This window comes from Lepidochelys kempii, chromosome 1, assembly GCF_965140285.1.
Source record: "Lepidochelys kempii isolate rLepKem1 chromosome 1, rLepKem1.hap1, whole genome shotgun sequence".
Lineage (NCBI taxonomy): Eukaryota > Metazoa > Chordata > Testudines > Cheloniidae > Lepidochelys > Lepidochelys kempii.
Genome location: NC_136380.1, coordinates 73,385,850 through 73,403,746, shown reverse-complemented (window position 1 = coordinate 73,403,746; position 17,897 = coordinate 73,385,850).

The following is a 17,897-nucleotide window of genomic DNA, read 5'->3' as shown; positions in this document are numbered from 1 at the left end:
GTGCCCAGTCCTGGTCCTCTTTCAGAGATAGGTACCTAAGTCTGGGCTGCAGGGAGGCACCTATCTCTGCTTAGCGAGCCAGAGACAGGAACTTGCCTCCTGGAAATTGGCAGCTTAGATGCCAAAAGCTTTTCTTGCAAGAATGAGAGAGATGCCTGCTGCTCTCCCCACAAAACCAAGAGGAGGAGGCGGCAGCAGTGGCACTGCACACTATATGATTTTAGCCTAGTGTTTAAGCCACTCACGGGGGATGTAGGGGACCCAGGTTCAATGCTCCTCTCAGCCTGATGGGAAGGGACAGGCTTTAAACTGGGTCAGACCAGTGCTCTAACCACTGAGCTACTAGATAGTCTGATGTGGGTTTTCTTCATTCTCTCCTGTTGAAGCTGTTCCACAGTGGACGAATAAATAAAGAATGATTGGAGCAGGGTCTCCCACCTCCCCTTGTCATTGTACCCAAGCAGGGTTCTCTGCCTACTGGGGTACAATTCCAAGGGGGAAATCAGTCTGATATTTCATAAATTAAACAAATTATGCCTTCTATTTAAGTGTCTTTGATCAAACAGATGCTGCAGTGCCAGAAAGTCTGAGGACCCATTTAACTAGATCTTATGCAACTTGTTTGAGAAATATCTTTATCTCTGAAATCTGTAAAGTTGCTACATGGAGCTCTATTCTAACCCTTTGCTCAGTATCACGCAGTTGACTTAGAAGCTATGGGTGGCATACCCGATCCCACTTATCCACTAACATTTTAAAAACTCCTGCACCCCAATCTGGGTCTATGCTGCTTATGTGCTATGTATATATATTGTGAACCTTGTAACCAGTACTTGTAATCCCTCATAACCCAAGCCTGACTCCAGATGTACAGTACCTTCCCTCTTAACTTGTGTAAATTTGACTTTAAACATTAACTTTAAAATGTTTGCTCTTTTGGGGGTAGCAGTCCCTAAGTAGGTACTCTTCACCCTTCTTTAACCAAGCAAAATTCACTGCTAGTCCAAGAATGGGGATTTGCACAGGCAATTCTCAATGGAGATCAGAAGGTTACTCACCTGGAATTCTCTAGGAATTTTAACCCTGCAGATCTCTATACTCGTCCACCTCTTTTCAGAGTCCTTAACTGGTATTTCGTATACTGATAATAAAAAGGAGCTGAGGCTGACTGGGTATTCAGTACCTTGTGTAGCCTCACACAAAACAGTCAGATTTGAGACAGGCACTCATTAGTTACTGCCTTCTAGGTGTCTTTGGGACTCCTTGTGCTGAGGTGTATGCTCTTCACTAGTACAGTTCTGCAGAGACAATATTCTAGGAGAACTCCAGCTACAGGCCAGTAACTTCTACAGTACATAGATTGGGAATCTTAAAAGTATAATTATCAGCTCTACTTAACATTCACTCAGGCTAGGTCTACACTACAGACCTCATAGGGTTTTTTTTTCCCCACTGAGAGCTAGCATGAGTATAAATAGAGTCTAGCCAAGGTAGTACAGACAGCAGCAGTGGGGGCATGCTGGTTTAGCCATGCTGAGTATTCACGTGCTTGAACCTATGAATACATACTTGGCACAGCCACCATGACTATGCTATTATTTACAGTTGCATTAATTCTCAACATTTATGTGTATGCGAGCTGGGAATCACACCCCTAGCTGATAGTGTAAATGTAACCTTAGATTGCATTGAAGTGTAGAATACTGAGAGGATTTCCTCACTCCTCACCTCTGTGCCTCTTGGAGTGTGTGTGGGCCTGTCCATGTTTTATCTACAGCAGGACACATTACTTCCAGTACCATATCAATGACAAAATCTACATTGTTGCAGTCCTGGCTTTAGTAAAACTGCAGTGTAGGATAATGGATACGCTGGAAGCAAAGTTTGTGTTCATACTAGTAAAGATGTTTAGCCCACAGCTATTTCATGGCAAAACTAGTGTCCAAGTTCTGAGATCAAATAGAAAAATTCTTGCTTGTGCTTTGTCATTTTTGCACTGAGAACAGCAGGAGGAAAGCATTAAAACACCATTAAAATTAAAATATTAAAATTAAAAGTATTAAAATATTCATAGCATTACAGAGGTGATACTAAGAGTAATGAATTGTCATCCACTATTGCAAGTAATGAGTCCCTTTAACATTCCTTTCTACCTCCATTCCTCTTTCACTTGACCTCTTTTTCTTTCCCTAGCAGTTACAGTGGAAACCAACTAAGTCTAAGCTCAATTGATATCTATTTCAATTGATTAACTGTCTAGCAGATTTGATTTTCATAACAGCTACCCAAGAGAACCCCAATTCATTAGTGGTTGTCCACATGTGATTAGAAGCTGTGGGTGGGCTAGCCCCCTCATTTAATTGATCCAATTTCATATTCCTTGTGGTCATTAAGTGTGTTAATGGCAATTTAGCACCTGCATTAAGAAACCAAACAACATCCTATAAATGACTAAGTCAGCAGGAGCCAAATTTACAGGAAAAAGTTGACATGATTGCTGTTGTAATGTTACTGTAGGAAGAATGTGAAGTAATAAAATGTTGCAATTGTTTAATCCATCACAATCAAGTAGTCATCATTTGATGATGTGATTGTTATATTATTACTGCTCTTTGGCACTGATTGCCCCCTTTCTGCTCAAGGGCTTCATCCCTGCTTTGTTAATAACTGTGCCTTAATAGTACTGTTTTGAAAAAAAGGGAGACTCCCCCCTTCCTTTTTTTCATCCTAATGAACATACCATATGCAAATGACAGTCTGCATTAGTGGTAGGCTGAGCCAAAAAGGCTGAGGGATTTCTATGCTCTTATGAAGTATGCTGTATTTATACAGACCTTTTGGGTTTAACAAATTTAGCTGTAAATCATCTGAAACAAAGCTCTGGCTCTAACATGCACAAGATTTCCTCTGCTTTGCTTTCCGAGTCCAGCTGGCTTGGCCATACTGTCAAAACAGATTAGGATTACAGATAGACAATCTAGAATTTTTGTGATGGTCCTGGAATTCTAGGACCCTTGTCCTAAACTGGAGTTGTGGTGACACCAATATGTTCCCCATTCATGGGAAGTTGCATTTAAAAATATATTTTAAGGGGCAAAATGTAATATCTGTGATACTATTCCTTTGCATGCACACAGTGAAAAACAGAGGGTTTGCTTTACTGCAAAGCATGTGGCCACTGTTGTATTAATTTAGATGGAATATGTAGGCCCCAAAGAGTAAAAGGTGCTGACATGACCCACTCACTGTCCAACATTAAACAGTTTTAAACAAGGTTTAGTGTTTGGCATACAGAGTTCTAATCCTGATTAATACCATGACAAACACACTATTAAACATTTCAATCTTTTATTAAAGATTGATTTAAAAAAAGGCAAAGCATTTGAAATGTAAAGTATTAAGTAAGGCTTTCATTCTAACAAAATCCATTGTTCCCTTTTCCTTTATCTGGAGAGAGTTTGTAGGAAGAACTCCACCCCCTCCCCATTTGAAAGTCTCTTAGATGGTATTATTATTATTGATAACTGTCCTTTTTGGGGAAAAGAGAAAAGGTTAGTTGAGATGGGCAAGAGCTGTCTTTATTGCTGTTAAAATCCAATCCCATTTTCTAGAAGACAAAACAAGACAAATACACACAAATGGGGGTACCCCTCCTCCCCACACCAGCAAAGATAGAAAATGCAGCTTCTGTCTCTAGTGTTGACTCTCACTTTCAATTTCACTGTTGGAAAAGCACAGGCATAACACATGGTCTTAGCAGCTACTCAAGTCCTGGCAGACTTGTACCAACATTCCCTCAGCAGTCTTTTAGAGGATCCCAAAAGGCATTGATGGGTAGAATATTCCATCCCCTCATTTTGTCCATCAATTAGGCCTGCTTTCAATGGAGCTTTTCTATCACTCCTGAGTTAGTGCCCTGGAATTCCTGCACCACTCTTGCACGTCTTGCTGAACTCTCGCTCTTTGACCCCTTCCCATGGCAACCAATGACAGGGATGATAGTTCCCTGAGTGAGTTAGAATATGCTAATTTTCAAACATCTTTTTTTCCATTTATGGGGAAGGAAAGGTTAATGCTTATGCATTTACAAGGCACAACATGGCCTTTCCAGAATTTGTGCAAGGCAACAAGTGGAAAGGGAGCTGTCATCCTGGAAGTGTAGGACTTTGAGGAAGAAGTAGCTCTGCCTAAGTCAGTCTCACTGGGATCTCCACCACGCTTAGCAGATGGGAGGAGACACACAGGGAATGCGGAAATGAGGAATTACTGTTAACATTTAAAAAAAAACAGTTAATACAGGAAAGGAGGGCACAGAGGGGTCCCAGATACAGGATAAAAAATGGAATGTGAGGGGGAAGTAGACAGAGAAAAAGAGGGTATCTACTTTGGAGAAATGGGAGGGAAGGAGAGAAACACCAAGGAGAGAGCAGATTCCTACAAAAAAGAGACTAAAGCTTTCCTTTAGACTAAACTCTGTGGTATGGATTGTCATTTACTCTGTGTTTCTACAGGACCTAGAACAATGGGGACCCAACCTGATTGGCCTCTAGGTGTTACCACAATATAAATTTCAAATGATGCCATCAACAACAATTAAATGGAATGCCCCTCATTATAGCATTAATTATAAGTTTAGTGGTATAAATAGATTAAGATGTTTTCCTTCACATTAATAAACTAAAGATAAACATATTTCATACTCTGTGATTGAATTCCTTGAACCTGGACTGTCTTCTTGAGAATTGGGAAGACTATAGAATCTAGTTAAGAGGAAGTAAACTATATTCGTTTCCCTGCACAATAAACCATGATATTTATACATTCCTTGGCTTCCCTCAGACAGATCACTTTCTGCAGCAGAACGCCATTGTGAGGCAAACTGCAATATATGGACGTTAAGGGGAAAAATGTGGAAATCTGTAAAAACTCATCCGAGAGTGCCAAATGTTTTATTTCTGTGCTTTTATGCAATTCCTGGTGCTTTTGCTATCATCTCTGGAGAGAGGTACAAATACCAATCTGAGGGGAATAATGAGATCATGAACTTGAGTTACAGTGAAAAGAAAAGGAGTACTTGTGGCACCTTAGAGACTAACCAATTTATTTGAGCGTAAGCTTTCGTGAGCTACAGCTCACTTCATCGGATGCATACTGTGGAAAGTGTAGAAGTTTTTATACACATAAAGCATGAAAAAATACCTCCCCCCACCCCACTCTCCTGCTGGTAATAGCTTATCTAAAGTGATCACTCTCCTTACAATGTATATGATAATCAAGTTGGGCCATTTCCAGCACAAATCCAGTTTGGGGGGAGAGAAAACCTGGATTTGTGCTGGAAATGGCCCAACTTGATTATCATACACATTGTAAGGAGAGTGATCACTTTAGATAAGCTATTACCAGCAGGAGAGTGGGGTGGGGGGAGGTATTTTTTCATGCTTTGTGTGTATAAAAACTTCTACACTTTCCACAGTATGCATCCGATGAAGTGAGCTGTAGCTCACGAAAGCTTACGCTCAAATAAATTGGTTAGTCTCTAAGGTGCCACAAGTACTCCTTTTCGTTTTGCAAATACAGACTAACATGGCTGTTACTCTGAAACCTTGAGTTATAGTGATTAGGCCTTAAGGTGGGGATTGTGCTTCAGTTTAGTAACAAGAGGGATAGGAAAAGTGAAATAGACAGGTCAGGGCCCTGAAAGCTTTCATAAGAGTGTAAGGAATTGGATAAATAAAGCTCGACAATATATCTTTTTTCTCTCTTCTGCTGAATTCCTTATGCTCTTCTTGTAAGACTTGCACATATCTGAATGATGGAAATAATTTATAATTGCCCAACTTACCTTTGAAACTTTTCATTAGTATTTTCCTGCTTATCTGCTTCCTTGATGAAATTCCTGTGCAAAATATCATTAACTGACTAATAGAAATACCTGTGTGTCAAATATAAAATACAAAGATTTTATAGACAACTTACACAAGACTTGGATCACTTAATTCACCTTTAACTCCTTAGAGTGAATATTCCATTAACTTGACAAAATGTGTTCTATTAGTAAATTTCATTTAATGCTTATACTCCTAATAAGGTATCAAAACAGCTATAAAAACTAAACAAAGACCTGTGAGAATGAATTTCATATGAGTACAGCTCCACTGAAGTCAATTGAGAGATGTCAATGTACACTAGATGAGGATCAGGCCCTTTATTTTTTTCAGTAGCACTTGCCTGTCCTGTTTTGGTATCCTGTTCCAGGAAACTATCTGTCTGCAGATGGCTACAGCCCTGGAGCACAGAAATCCTGCTGGGGATAACTCAAGCTAGGAATTAATCATGGCAATGCAAAATGGGAAATGTAGTTCACGCTTAGAGAATTCTACACGCACAGATAAATAGTTGGGAACATATAGTGGCTTTGGATAGTAAGGGGGGGGGGGGGCAGAATTGTTTTTTTAGGAATCTACAGTGATTTGTCCTCCAGAAATACATGTATACAGGAAGCAGAGCCATTGAAAACAATCCTGAGAGTGCCACAGGTAAATAAGGCTTTCATTATATACTTATGTATTTATAATGTATATGTATACAGTACTATGCACATGCTGTGTATGTGAGTGTGTATATAATATATCTGCATATGTGACTTCTGCACACCGCAAGATGCTTATTTCCTGGAAGCTCTTTGCTTAGAGGGTACATCTACATTAGGAACTGTTAGGCTATAGATATTCAGGCCTGTCTGTAAAGGCCTATACTCTAAGAATTTGGGTGTATTCTCATCACTTGGCTAGTTAGAGGTATAAAAGAATCAGAATCACTGTCTGCCAGTGTAAAGTCCTTCTCTTACTGTGACAGCCTGAGGCCATGTTCTTAGGCTAAGGCCTTTGGCTAAGCAACAGAGGCAGCCATAAACTGGGAAGCGACCGATCACATCCTCAGATTCCAAACTAGTCACATTGAAAGAAGGTGCTATTGGGCTGTTAAGAATACACTTCTGTTCTGATAATGTCTGTCACATCCAGAGAAAGGGAAGTGCCTAGAAAATGTAAAAGGAAGCTTAGTTTGATAGCATCCTGTCTGGCAAGAACTCACTTATCAATACTGGAATGTGAAATCCTCATTTCTGTGTTTGTTCTATCACTGTAGTCCCCATTTCCCTATTGTTTGTATAATCTCTGTCTGGTTCTGTGATTGTTTGTCTGCTGTATAATTCATTTTGCTGGGTGTGAACTAATTAAGGTGGTGGGATATAATTGGTTAAATAATCATGTTACAATATGTTAGGATTGGTTAGTTAAATTTCAGGAAAATGATTGGTTAAGGTATAGCTAAGCAGAACTCAAGTTTTACTATATAGTCTGCAGTCAATCAGCAAGTGAGTGGGTGGGGAAATTGGAATCATGTTTTGCTAAAGGGGAAATGGGAACAGGGAATGGGGGTGGGGAAATTGGAATTATGTTTGGCTAAGGGCAGGAATGGGAACAGGGACACAGGTAAGGCTCTGGTTTCAGAGCTGGGAAGGGGGACACTAAAGGAAGGAAACTGGAATCATACTTGTTGGAAGTTCACCCCAATAAACATCATTGTTTGCACCTTTGGACTTCTGGTATTGTTGCTCTCTGTTCATGCGAGAAGGACCAGGGAAGTAAGTGGCTGAAGGAATAAGCCCCCTAACACATCCATCCCTTTTGGAGAGGCTAATTGAACTGTTAGCCGAATGAGTTCAGGATCCACCTGCTGCTGTGGCCACTAAACCACCATTTCCTCCTCCTCCTCTGAGTGTTGCTGTGCCAGAACATTCTATTTCTAGGACCCCCTCTCCCGCAAATGACTGGAAGGAGTACCTGGAACCTGCAGAACTCGCAGGACCTCATTTTCCATCAGCAACGAAAACCCCTCACAGGACACCACCACACTGAGTGACCAGGAGGGGGTGACAAGCCATAATACTGCAAACACTTTGTCTTCCCTTCTCCCTCTAGTTTCAGAAATATTCAAAGTCCCAAGGATACATTGGAGAAATGGGGAAAGTACAATTAGTAATGTTATGTGCACCCAGACAGAACTACTAGTTTTCAATGCAGCAGAAGTCTAAAACATTGTGGCTTAGTATACACACAGAAAACTGAAACACAATTCCAGTAGCAACACAAACAGTGACAGCATCTGCCACTACCCCATGTGTAAACAGCATCTCCTTCCCCCAAAAAACCTTAACCAATTTCAACTATAGCAGGGATTAGTGCTCTATAACATCTGCTAAATGCAATTAGCACCATTGACAATGAATGGTAAAAAAAACAGAAGAGTTGCAACCCGCCTTCCCCAAACAACTCTTTATTAAATGCTCTTGATAAGAGGTTTGTAAAGATGTATGGATAGGGAAAATAAAAACATTGCACAATGACAGCATTGCTACTCAGCCACCATAGCACTAACCCAACCCCCAAGTGATAAACCAATGGAAGATCCATTTTATAATTATTTATAATTTGTGCAATGTCATATTAGCTGTTTGTTCTTGACTCTGCTACAAGGGAAAAAAACCTTCACAAAACTATGTAGCCCCACACATTTGTACCAATGGTCCCTTGAGCATTTCCAGTAGCCAGGTGTTCCTCAGCAATTCATTCAGCTAACAGTTCAATTAGCCTCTCCAAAAGGGATGGATGTGTTTACAGTCCCTGTTAGGGGGCTTATTCCTTCACCCACTTACTTCCCTGGTCCTTCTCGCATGAACAGAGAGCAACAATACCAGAAGTCCAAAGGTGCAAACAATTCAATGTTTATTGGGGTGAACTTCCAACAAGTATGATTCCAGTTTCCTTCCTTTAGTGTCCCCCTGTCATCTTATGCCTCCCTGTTGTATCATGATGTGTGCATGTATGGCATCCCTGAATTCTCTTGCCTGTGCAAAACCAGGACCACTGTGCATGTGGGTGGGATCCGATTGCCTGCACAGAGTTTGTAAAATAGACTTGTCCTGAGCCCACTCTGGACAGAGGCACTTCCCTGTAATCTCATAAACATGGAGTGTAGTGCAATGTTGTCCACACTGGCATCCAAATGGATATATAGGCAGTTCCAGTGTGCTTATATATAGCCTACAACCATGCACTCCATGATCATTCTGCAGCAATGAGCTTGTAATATAATTCCCTTTTCCAGGGTCATTGATAACAGGGTGTGGTTTCATGACCAAGTCAGGAGTGGGTATGCAGGATGGGAGGCAGACTTACAGCCAAACCACAACTGCTTGTGCAGGTGCTGGGTGAGTCAGTGGTCAAGAGAGCCTGCAGTGAGTCAGCCCTCAGACATGCGGCACCAACCTCCTACCAAGCAGGACCTGCGTCATATGACCCCAGTCTCAGGTATTTCCACAGCCCCATCAGAGTTGCAGATCAGTCAGAGCAACAGCACTACCTGGCCAGGAACCCTCCTGCTGTCTTGCGGTGGACCAGACTCCAGCTACTCCTAACCTCCCCCTGCCCCTACTCTTTCCCCAACCCAGCCCTATCCTTGCTTGAGTCCTGTCCTGCCCAGCACTAGCTTCCCTCCAGCCTTGCCTCCACCTCCTGATTCCCCCCAACCCTCAGACTCTGACTATCTGATTTTCACCCTTAGAACATAGCTAGATTCTGGCTTTGGTATCAAACTGGCTTGTCTTTGGACTCTGATCACTGAGCTCTGATGGCCTGCACCTGGACTCTGGCTATGGTTCTGATCCTGGTTTGTCTATGGACTGTGATCAGAGTTCTGACCCTGGCCTGTCCCAGATCTAGATTTCAGGAGTGCCCTTAGGCCAGGCCCAACCCTATACCTAGCTGTGACAGTGCTGAATAACAGTTGGCACAAACATACGGTAGATAACCTTATTTCTGGGATTATATTTCTTTTTCCCTCTTAAAGTACAGTCATGATCCCCTCAGCACTCTGCTGTCATTAACCTTTCTACTGTTCATAGAATCATAGAAGATTAGGGTTGGAAGAGATGTCAGGAGGTCATCTAGTCCAACCCCCTGCTCAACGCAGGACCAAACCCAACTAAATCATCCAGCCAGGGCTTTGTCAAGCCGGGCCTTAAAAACCTCTAAGGATGGAGATTCTACCACTTCCCTGTGGGTGTGGGAATAAAGGGGGTCTCAGCGCTGGATCTGGCCTACAGGGAGCTGAACGCATGATCCCGGCATAAGAGCCTGCCTTCATAATTCTCTGCAGAAACCCCAGCTTGGAAGCAAGACGACCCTCAGCTGCATGGGGGCCTCTGTCTAACAGGAAAGAGGACAATACAAGTATTGCCTCAGGAGTAGCATCCTCTCATAAATTAAGCCAATAAATTCCCTAATTTGGGGCCTTACCATAAAATAGGTTATTCAGTTACCCAATCTGCCGCCAGTAAAATAGGGCTTCAAAATGCATCCTATAAGGAATCAAATATGGTAGTGTCCAGGGAAAGGTAGCCTCTCCATATTAGGAAGCAAACAGTTTGGGTCCGAAAAGGAGGTAATCACACCTTATTAGGAAGCAAACAGGTCAGGTCCGGGAAGGGGTAATCCTCACCATATTGGGAAACAAAAGGATGATTCGGAAGGTAAGGGATAGGGCGGGTACCAAGAGAGCCATAAGGATAAAAGATGTTGTAACCATAACTCGGGGCTCACTTTGTTGGTCACGAGGCGGAGGGGAACGAGCAATCTGGATGCTGTAACAGAATAAATGGCTTCTTACCACTCCACCTGGCTTCATCCATCATTTGGCCCTGCAACGCTCCCTAGGTAACCCATTTCAGTGCTTCACCGCCCTCTTAGTGAAATAGTTTTTCCTAATATCCAAACCAGACCTCCCCCACTGCAACTTGAGACAATTGCTTCTTGTTCTCTCATCTGCCACCACTGAGAACAGCTGAGCTCCATCCTCTTTGGAACCTCCCTTCAGGTAGTTGAAGGCTGATATCAAATCCCCCCTCACTCTTCTCTTCTGCAGACTAAACAAGACCAGTTCCCTCAGCCTCTCCTCATAAGTTGTGTGCCCCAGACCCCAGATCATTTTTCTTGCCCTCTGCTGGCCTCTCCAATTTGTCCACATGCTTTCTGTAGTGGTGGGGGCTCAAAACTGGATGCAATATGCCAGTTGTGGCCTAACCAGTGCCGAATAGAAGGGAATAATAACTTCCCTCAATTTGCTGGCAATGCTCCTACTAATCGAGCCCAATATGCTGTTAGCCTTCTTGGTAAGAAGGGTACGTTGTTGACTCATATCCATAACATGTTACTCATGTTTGTAATCATGAATTTGCTTCTGTGGTCCACTAAGTCTTGCAGGACAACTAAATAGTAAAATTTTTGGTTCACATATTTCATTGCCCCTTGTAGTGGGCAACGTACTGTGATATGGATGCTGTCGAAGTCCATGGCACAATTTGGGAACCCCATCCTCTGAAATCTAGCTATTATTTCTGGAACTTTTCTTATGACAATCACCCAGGGGCAGATCAGTGTTAATTGCCTCAGAAACCTGTACAACCATGATTCCAACAGTATACTTTCCAACCCCAAAATGATTTGCAACAGACTTGTAGCTATCTTGTATAGCCAGCTTCCACAGGATAATAACCCACTTCTGAACAGGTATGGCTTCCCTGAATCAAGTGTTTTGATACTGGAGGTTTGAAATAAGTTCCTGACGTGGCTCTGTGGAAGTCTGTTTCCTCATATGGAAGTTCTGAAGCCACTGCTGGTCATATCAGGTTTCCAAAATGATGTGATCCTACCGCACCATGCTGGTTCTCCTGCACTAAACATGACGGTCCACCCAACATATACCATGGTAATCCTGGCATGCACATCTGTACTGTGTAAGTGGAATGAATGGTCATTGACCCTCAAGGTCAGCAACCTTCACTGTGTTAGAAAGTTCTGCCCAAATTCCATGCAGCACCTTGACAGTTACCTACTCTATGGCATAACCACTCGTATCAGAATGAATAGCAGGAGCTAACCAGATTACCATCCCATATTTCCCATCCATTTTTACAGGGAACAGCACTGAGGGGTGACTTGATCAGGAACTACCGTCAGCAAGTGTGTGAAGGCAGGGGACAGTGTTAGGATATAGATATTCAGGCCTGTCTGCAAAGGCCTATACTCTAAGAATTTAGGTGTATTCTCATCACTTGGCTAGTTAGAGGTATAAAAGAATGAATCAAAATCACTGTTTGCCAGTGTAAGGTCCTTCTCTTACTGTGACAGTCTGAGGCCCTGTTCTTAGGCTAAGGCCTTTGGCTAAGCAACAGAGGCAGCCATAAACTGGGAAGCGAACGGTCACAGCCTCACATTCGAAACTGGTCACACTGAAAGAAGGTGCTATTGGGCTGTTAGGAATACACTCCTGTCCTGATAATGCCTGTCACCTCCAGAGAAAGGGAGGTGCCTAGAAAATGTAAAAGGAAGCTTAGTTTGATAGCATCCTGTCTGGCAAGAACTCACTTATCAATACTGGAATGTGAAATCCTCACTTCTGTATTGTTTTGTCATTACAATTCCCACTTTGCTATTGTTTGTCTGTATAATGTCTGTCTGGTTCTGTGATTTTCTGTCTGCTGTATAATTCATTTTGCTGGGTGTGAACTAATTAAGGTGGTGGGATATAATTGGTTAAATAATCATGTTACAATATGTTAGGATTGGTTAGTTAAATTTCAGGAAAATGATTGGTTAAGGTATAGCTAAGCAGAACTCAAGTTTTACTATATAGTCTGCAGTCAGTCAGGAAGTGGGTGGGTGGGTGTGGGGAGGGGAAATGGGAACAGGGAATGGGGGTGGGGAAATTGGAATCACGTTTGGCTAAGGGCAGGAATGGGAACAGGGACACAGGTGTAAGGCTCTGTGGTGTCAGAGCTGGGAAGGGGGAAACTAAGGAAGGAAACTGGAATTATGCTTGCTGGAAGTTCACCCCAATAAACATTGAATTGTTTGCACCTTTGGACTTTGGGTATTGTTGCTCTCTGTTCATGCGAGAAGGACCAGGGAAGTAAGTGGGTGAAGGAATAAGCCCCCTAACAGATAGTACCAAGAACATACAGGAAAGCAACTCTTAGAGTGTCTCCCTGTGATGCACAGCTCTGGTATACTGCCTGTGAAATGGGTGTGCTAACATTGTGTAACAGCAGCAGCGTGGACATGGGTGGACACAGCATTATACCCGTGTCCAGCACAGCATACGTGGACACTTGACATGGGTATGGCAAGCGTACATAAGCATATACACAGTCTAGTACTCAGGTGTGCTTGCCAGGATGAGCATAGCCCCACACTACCCTCAATACAACTTCCTAGAAACTAAAACCTTGTGGGGTATGGAAATGACATGCACAGTATGCTATACAAGTAGGCTTGGCCAGATTTGATTTAAATAGTAAGTCCTTAGTAAATGTTGATTTCACCTGACACAGAAATCAATGCAAGAAATATCCATCAAATACCAGTCAGCCTCCCCTGCACCTTGTGCCTCCAGAAATCTGGAATCACTGGCCCCCGGCCACCCAGGGAGCCCTCTAATGCCTAGATGTCATGGTCCAGGTGACTCACTCACCAGCTAGGAATGTGGGGACCATCCCTGGGCAGGAGCTGTTCACCAGTGGGATGGCCTCTCTGGTGGCCAGGGGCTTGTCTTCCTTGCCATCCTGGCTGTTTTGTCCCACCAGGACTCCAGCCTTCCCTATATCTTGTGTGTGCAGGGATCTGGTGTCACTGGCCCTGTGGCTGATGAGGGAGCCCCCTGCAGCCCTGCTGTGAAATGGTGAAAATTTAAAATAGATAAAAATCAGAAAAAGGGATAAAAATAAACACTGATATTTACCACTGAATCTTGAAAAAATAAAATTTGAAAGATGCCAAACCTATATATAATAAAAGAACTCCACCTAGTCTTGTCTCAGGACAGTTTTCAATAGCTCTTCTGATTATTCCTATATATAGATATAGCTCTCTCTTTATATCTATAGCCATATATGCTCCTGCACATCTAAAAAACATTAACTTTGAACTGAGGCTGTACAAGCAAATTTCCATCATCCAGACGGCCTATAGTTCTAGGAAATCATGACCAAACACCACAATACCCACAAACTCTGCACCTCCACAAAAAAACTCCTTTTCACTTTTAACATGCAACCACCCACCATGTACCTACCCATTTTTTCCCAGAACTGGACACAACCTTAACTCTAATGTTAACAAGTTCAGTATGTTTTTATACTCATTTACTTAAAAATTCTGCTGCTACCTTATTCAACCACCTAATGTCAGAGTAAAACATAATCCACCTTAGGTCCTCCACAACTTTGTTGCCTCTGTGCAACAGAATATCAACAGTATTATGCTTAGTAATGCTTAGCTTAGGCACAATCCTAAGTCAATAAGCAGATCTTGTCATAGACACTGAGAACAAAACATCATATTTCTTATAAAAGCAATTGATTTGCTGTCTGGGCAGGATGATCATTCTTTATTTTAACTGTAATTTGGATGATTACATGCTACAGTGGGATTGTATTAGGTTACACTCATGATTATTCTTTCTTGAACTAAGGTAGTAATTAAGTTTTAGATCTACTGATATAATTGCCTAATTTGGAAGACATGTAATTTCTGTCTTTACTTAGCAGGTAGTTAAGGTTTAAGTAAGGTTATTGACACATTAGTCTTGCTTGTAACTTAAAACTTTAAAAACCTCCTTCTCCACAATACCTCCCTACTCCCTTCACTTCAAAAGCCTCAGTAATCAGCTTTTTTGCACTGATGTAGCTGCACTGTGCAGATGCACGGAACTGGTGTAAAATTGACTTGGTTCACAGTGGTGCAACAACTCTATACTAAGGCTGTGTCTGTGCCACAGAGACTATGTAGGCATAGTTATGTCTGTGTAGCTATGCTGGCATAACCCTGTAGTGAAGACACAGCTTACACTGACAGAAGGGGGTTCTCCATTGGTGTAGGAAAGTCACCTCCCTGAATGAAGTTAATTATGTCAACAGAAGCATTCTTCCATCGATATAGGTGAATCTACACTGGAGATTACGTTGGCATAGCTATGTTGGTCAGTGCTGAGCTTTTTTCATACCCCTGCCTGACACAGCTTTGTCAAGCTAACTTTTAAGTGCAAACCAAGCCTAAGGGTTTACATTAGTGCATCTACCACAGTTAAAAAAAAAAAAAAAAAACACAACTCCATACATAGTCAAGGCCTACAAGGAGAGAGAAGGAGGATCCCTTTCTTTGGGAGTGTCTGTCCTGATCTACTGCGATGAAAATCTGATTGGCAAAATAAAGCCCAAATTTGTGTGATATATGGAATGTCTTCAGATCTGTATGGAGTTTTCTGCAGAAAAGGAAGCCAAATTAATACTACTTCCACTTTATTAAGAGAAGTTCTCTCTTGATAAGAATCTTCAAAGAAGTCTATCCTAACTTCCTCTATATGGCAAATGCGCATATAAGTTTGGGATGTTTCCTAGTATAATTGTACAGTACAAACAAGAAGCGTTGTTGCATGATGGAAAAGGATAAGGTAATATAAATAAAGGATCATTCACTTTGTCTCTCAAAAGCGGTGTTATCCAATTCTTTAAGTTCAAATGCCTTTTCAGGCTTAGGACTATGCAAGAAGGTCCTTTTAGACACAGTTTCAAGAAACTGAAAATATAGCTGTGGAAGCTGAGACTGGAAGAGTTGTGACAGTAAAGAATTCCCATTAGAACAGCAGTCCCAGCTAAGACTCCCCAGAAAAAATACACGACTAAGGAGCCCATTGAAAGCAGTGTCTCCTGTTGTTGGCTGAAAATAAATTTGGAAGAGAGGAAAGCTCCCAGGAGATTTGGATGGGATAAAAATTGATTGTGATGATTGAGAAAATGTTTTGATAGAAAAACATGATATAAATAATTAAGCTTGTCTCTAAGGTGCCACAAGTACTCCTTTTCTTTAAGCTTGTGTAGTTATTCTGGGAGGAGTTAATGACTACCATTTGGGGGGAGGGATAGCTCAGTGGTTTGAGCATTGACCTGCTAAACCCAGGGTTGTGAGTTCAATCCTTGAGGGGGCCATTTAGGGATCAGGGCAAAGATTGGGGATTGGTCCTGCTTTGAGCAGGGGGTTGGACTAGATGACCTCCTGAGGTCCCTTCCAACCCTGATGTTCTATGATTGATCACAGGCCTGGCTAAAGCTGATGGATGTGGAGCCCATTTTTCCCCTCCCAGTTCTACACCAGGGTCCCCTATTCTCCCTACCACTGCCAGAGGCTCTTTTTATTCTCCTGTTTCCCCCTTCTCCCTTACCACAGTTCCCCATTGCTTCCCCATGCTAAGGGCTCTGTCCCATCACCCTTCCCATGCCAGGTTCTTAAATACCTGCAGTATGGACAATGTTTTTAAAGATTTCCATTTACAATAATATACAGAGTAGAAAACCACCAATAACTGTCACTACCTTGAAAGTAAAAAAATGAGATTCTCGTTCGTAGAGCCCCTCTAGATTTGCTGTGCCAAAGGTCAAGATTTCTATAAGGTCCTTGAGTAGCAGCTGTGTTATTCTGTATCCATAAAAAGAAAAAGGAGTACTTGTGGCACCTTGAAGACTAACAAATTTATTAGAGCATAAGCTTTCGTGAGCTACAGCTCACTTCATCGGATGCATACAGTGGAAAATATAGTGGGGAGATTTTATATACACAGAGAACATGAAACAATGGGTGTTACCATACAGGCTAACAAGAGTGATCAGGAAAGGTGAACTATTACCAGCAGGAGAGTGGGGGTGGGAGGGGCAGGAACCTTTTGTAGTGATAATCAAGGTGGGCCATTTCCAGCACTTTACAAGAACAGTAGAAGGGGAAATAAACAAGGGGAAATAGTTTTACTTTGTGTAATGACACAACCACTCCCAGTTTTTCTTCAAGCTGAAATTAATTGTATCCAGTTTGCAAATTAATTCCAATTCAGTAGTCTCTTGTTGGAGTCTAGTTTTGAAGTTCTTTTGTTGAATTGCCACTTTTAGGTCTGTAATGGAGTGACCAAAGAGACTGAAGTGTTCTCCAACTGGTTTTTGAATGTTATTATTCTTGACGTCTGATTTGTGTTCATTTATTCTTTTACGTAGAGACTGTCCAGTTTAGCCAATGTACATGGCAGAGGGGCATTGCTGGCACATGTCATATATCACATGGGTAGATGCGCAGGTGAATAAGCCTCTGCTAGTGTGGCTGATGTGATTAGGCCCTGTGATGGTGTCCCCTGAATAGATATGTGGACACAGTTGGCAAGGGGCTTTGTTGCAAGGCTAGGTCCCTGGGTTAGTGTTTTTGTTGTGTGGTGTGTGGTTGCTGGTGAATATTTGCTTCAGGTTGGGGGGGCTGTCTGTAAGCAAGGACTGGCCTGTCTCCCAAGATCTGTGAGTGATAGGTCGTCCTTTAGGATAGGTTGTAGATCCTTGATGATGCATTGCAGAGGTTTTAGTTGGGGACTGAAGGTGATGGCTAGTGGCGTTCTGTTATTTTCTTTGTTGGGCCTGTCCTGTAGTAGGTAACTTCTGGGTACTCTTCTGGCTCTGTCAATCTTTTTCTTCACTTCAGCAGGTGGTAATTTTGTGGTTGTAAGAATGCTTGATAGAGATCTTGTGGGTGTTTGTCTCTGTCTGAGGGGTTGGAGCAAATGTGGTTTTATCGTAGAGCTTGGCTGTAGATAATGGATCATGTGGTGTGGTCTGGATGAAAGCTGGAGGCATTAGGGTAAGTATAGCGGTTAGTAGGTTTCTGGTATAGGTGGTGTTTATGTGACCATTGCTTATTAGCACTGTAGTGTCCAGGAAGTGGATCTCTTACGTGGACTGGTTCAGGCTAAGG